The 4,807-nt window shown below is 38.4% G+C and overlaps 1 long non-coding RNA gene across 1 annotated transcript; it reads right to left on the reverse strand.

Annotated features, from left to right (window-relative positions):
* Window positions 1-3,127: 3,127 nt before the first annotated feature.
* LOC149544981 (uncharacterized) lies at window positions 3,128-4,168 on the reverse strand. The gene is made up of 2 exons (XR_016355304.1): window positions 3,738-4,168; window positions 3,128-3,650 (listed from the first exon to the last, which is right to left on the reverse strand). It is a non-coding gene; the product is annotated as an uncharacterized LOC149544981 (long non-coding RNA).
* Window positions 4,169-4,807: the final 639 nt, after the last annotated feature.

Consider the following 4,807-nt stretch of genomic DNA (forward strand, 5'->3'; position numbering starts at 1 on the left):
GAAATGATCTTGTATGACACATTTAGAAGGGTAATGGGTCTCCAATTGCATATATCCTCTAGATCACCAACTTTGGGTATGAATTTGATATTTTTTTTTTTTATAATGGCTCCTAAACTTTTAGAGGGATAGGCTTCAAGATAAACTTTGTGCAAGTCAGGACCTATATGCTCCCAGAGGAGTTTGTAGAATTCACAAGGGAACCCATCACACCCAAGGGACTTGTCATCCATCATGGAGTAGACCACCTCTTTAAGGTCATGGAGAGTAAGAAGTTTCTCATATAAAGTGTGTTTTTCAGCTGCTAGATAGTTTGGAGTAATAGGGTTACAGTTTTTGAGAGCTGCCTCTTGAGCAACCAAATTTCCTTGCAAAGCAAACACATTCTCATAGTGATGAACAAATGCTTATAGGATGGTGGGGAGACTAGATAGAATATAATTTCCTTGTTTTTTAATCCCAACATTGGTATGATGAGAACGAAGAGCCTAAAAAACCTCCTTTGAGGCTTTGTTGCCAACCTCCAACTAGTGGAGATGGGCTTTGATTTGGGCTCCCCATGCAACATAATTATCAACAATTTGCTTCTCATGAAAAAGCTTGGAAAGCTGAATTTGCAAGTCCACATCAAAGGGATTGAGGGTGAGGGCCTCAGAGGCTTTTTTGAGGGCAAGCATGTTGGCTTCATAGGACCGTTTGCAGAACATAGCCAATTGTCGCCCATAAATGCGCAAGAACCAAGAAGTTCTGGTAATGGCATCATTCAACCATTGAATCCAACCCCTTTGAGAATGCAGACGTGGCTTCAAGTTCCAAACATGTAGGCTGTGGGAAATGGTGGAAGCATGCAGTAGCATAGACATGTTGAGGAAGAACTAAGACTTGGCCACCTTTGGGACAGCTGTTTGCCAAGAAATGACAAAATAGATGGGGTAGTGGTCAGATAACATCACATCTGGCATGGGAATGATAGGCAAATCTCGATCCTCAGAAAAAGAGAAAAAAGATTGTGCAATGATCATTGCACGATCAAAGCATTTTAATATGTGGTCAGAGCTAGCTTGAAAGTTGGACCAAGTGTGCTAAACCCCACTATCCTAGTGATAGTTGGTATTGGGATCAAAAAGCCCCAATTTATTGTGCATGTACTGCTAGGCTTGTCTTTCCTCAGCTATCTAGCGAAAAGGTAGAATGTCGTCTTTGTCATAGCCCACTTCAACCATATTAAAGTCCCCACACATAACCCAAGTAGCTGGAGGCATGTTGTCAGCCAACTAGGCCCACATCTAAGATCTTTTCATAGCATCATTGGAAGCATAAACATTAATGAGTCCAAAAGAATGATTTTTAATGGAAAGAAAAAACCAAATAATTCTATGTGTGAGGTTAGAACCGTGCAAAATAATAGCAAAATGAAGGTGAGGTGATAGGAGAGTAACTACACCACCTCAGCCAGCTTCTTGTTGGGAAGAAAACATCACGCCATCCTGCCAAGAGGACTGTGAGAATTTCGTATTGCTGGTGGTGCTATGGAAGAGGCAGCAAGAGGAGTTCACACCCTAGCCAAGGCGAAAACCCTGGGGGTTGCCTTAATCACTTGCGAGCTAGTAGGGTTTGAACCTACGAAACTTCGAAAGCAGGTCCTTTGTCTACCGCTTGTGTCCCTACTATGGTGGGAGTTGACGCTCCTATAGGGATAGGAGGAACCGCAGTGACCACAACATAGGACTATTTGGGAAGCAAGGGATTCGAGGGAGCCTTGTCGTTATGCCCAATAGTAACCCATTCTTCTTTTTTCCCTTCGACCTATTTGATAGGCACCTCTTTAGGTGTGGGCTTGACCCTAGGCATAGCCAGAGGGTAGTCCTTGATCTTGTGTTCCGTAGACTAGCACCTATAACAGGTGTTGGGGAGGTTCAAGTAAAGAGCCTTCAGAGAGAAGGTTTTGGTCTAGGCAATCTAAATTTCTAGAGAATCCTTGAGATCCTTGGAAAGATCCACCTCTACGCAAATGCATCATTACGGGCGGGCATTGAAGAATTTCTCAGGCTCCTTGGTGACAACTTTGCTAAGGGCTTTGGCAATGGACTCAATGAAAGGCCAGCAAGGTAGGTGTGGACCTGGGAATTCAATCCATACAGGAAACCTAAGCTTTTTAACATCCGAGACTATGAAGTCTCGTGACCATTTTTGAAAAACAAGCAAAGAAGAATGCATAGACCATGGTTCGTTGTTAAAGACCATGTCTGCCTATGAGGGGTTAGCAAAGAAAAATAAATAAAAACCTTTGGTAAGGATTTGCACAACGTCAAGGCGGACTCCATGAGGAGTCCAGCTTTTGTTAACCCATTCTTGGAGCATAGCTTCAAGGGGAGTCCTACCCACAAAATAACCTATTAAGGTGTGATGTTTTAACCAATCACATGCAACATCAAATTCTTGCAAATGAAGGATAATGTAAGGATTACCTCGTGAAAAACCTTTAGAAAAAACATGCGCAGATGTTTGTTCTATGGAGGCGCCATGGCAGATCAAAGCAACAACGTGAACAACAAAAACAACTAGTTCACTGCTGGCCAGAGCCATTATATCCTAGCCTAAAAAACTACTGCAATAAATGTGGTGTGAAAAGTGGAGCTAATAGAGGGAAAGTTCAGACGAAAAACCGTACACAAAAACCTAAAAGATTGCATGAAGCAAGAAACCCTAGTAGAGCAAAAAACTCCCAGCCGAAGTTCATTTTTCATATTATTATTATTATGTTTTCTGATGAATACATTGTTTATTTTTTCTATTTCCTTTCCTGAAAAAAACATGGTGAATTGTATGATAAGATAATATGACCCTCCCCTATCTATACAATATTAATTGTTGAAATCTATTACTTGGGAAAAGTACAATTATGCTTCAACAGAACAAACTTATTCTTCATTTATCAATTCGTTGCAATCATCATTGAGAATTTAGGTGAGTAGTATATCCACCGTTTTGTTTATGTAAAATCCTTCCCTTCAAATAGCATGGCTTTAAAATGATATAATGCTTGGTGCATTGGTGAATAATGTTCGGAAGTCTTTTGTTTAAACAGTGAAGGGCCATTAATCCTCCAAGCCTCTAAATTTCCAAATGTTGTGAAGTACTGTATTTTATTGATGGAAAGAAACAACTAATTACAGCAATAAACCGGTCTTCTGAAAGCATTACAGTAGGAATTAATTTGTGAGTTTCTCAACTTCATGGGAGCGCTGGAGAGCATCCCCTGCAACTCTTGTTGATTGCCTTTCCCACGAGTTGAACTCGTTACCTCTGAATGAGACTGAACATGGTTTTTTTATGGCGTCCTCAATGAAAACCTTACCTCAACTTACATATTTCTCCATGTCAAAATTTGGAGGAAAATCATGACGGGGACTTCAAAGAAACCCACTTAAAGGAAAACAAAAGTAGTAGTGGAGGTCCTTGAGAAATCTCTGAGGATTAAGAAATACAAAAGTATTTTCTGATTTCTCCTCAACATGTTTAGGGTTCAAACTCTCGGACAAATCTTCAGGAAAACCCAATGATCTTACACTAAATATTCCCAAAATCTAGGGTTTGTATTGGTAGCTATCGGATCCAGTATCGTTACAATATCTTGAAAGCTAATTGTCCTATATCAATAAATTTTGACTAAATCAGATATCAGCCCACAATCACAAAAAGACAATATCCCAAATGGCCATCGACAAAAAGCTTACCTTAGGAAACGGTAGATTTCCATCCTTTTAAAGTCTTTCTTCCTTGGTGAGTTTCTTCCTCTTCTTCTATTCTTTTCTGTTGGCTCTATCTGCGCTGTTTCCTCCTTTGTGCTAACATCAACATATTTTCCTTGATAACTTCATACAAAACCTTTGTTCATTCCCATTCAGACGTGACGAGTTCAACTCTTTGAAAAGGCAGCCAACAAGAGTTGCAGGAGAGATTCTTCACATGGAAGGCTTGAAATCACCATTTTTGTCAAGAAAAGCAAGAAACTATTTGAATCCCCTGAAATTGCTGCTTATTTTAATGGAGAAGATGTATATACATTAAGACTAAGTATTATGTATTATTTTTCATGAGTTTCCCCATCCTTCAAACGTTGAAGGTGGAGGAAACATATGATCTGAGGAGGAAGAGGAAGTGGAGAGATGGGCTAGATATATATGCACGACAACAAAATGTGTAAATTAATGTTCCACAGTCAAGCCACGTGAAAGACCTCGAAATGGGTCCTGCCAACGTTCAAATCAATATAAAAGTTAAAAGCTTTGGCCATGCCGCGAATATCATCTTATTGATGGATGCATCAAGAATTCCTCCCTTCCACATGTTTTCCATTCAAACTTGACGGCTAGGAAGTTTAATAATTTTAATGTTGACGTTTGCATATTATCCCTTCCCTTTTAGCTACTGCTTTAATTTTATATGATTTTGCTTTCATCACCATAATTACATTTTCGGAGATTATTTTAATTTTATTTTATTCCTTTTAACTATACACATTATTACATATTTAACTTGAAGATATCACGACTAGTCAAATATATATGTTAAAGGTAAACATTCGCATAATTCTAATATATATGTCAACAATGAACATTTTTTATATGATTTTGCTTTACATTTTTAAAGATTTATTTTATTTTATTCCTTTTAACTATATACATTATTACATTTTTAGCTTTAATATATCATGACAAGTCAAATATATATGTTAAAGGTAAACATGTGCATAATTCTAATATATGTGTCAACAACGAACATTTTTTATATGATTTTAATTTAT

The sequence above is a fragment of the Cupressus sempervirens genome, chromosome 8 (assembly GCF_028749045.1).
Source record: "Cupressus sempervirens isolate cs-2001-9-10 chromosome 8, ASM2874904v1, whole genome shotgun sequence".
Taxonomy (NCBI): domain Eukaryota; kingdom Viridiplantae; phylum Streptophyta; class Pinopsida; order Cupressales; family Cupressaceae; genus Cupressus; species Cupressus sempervirens.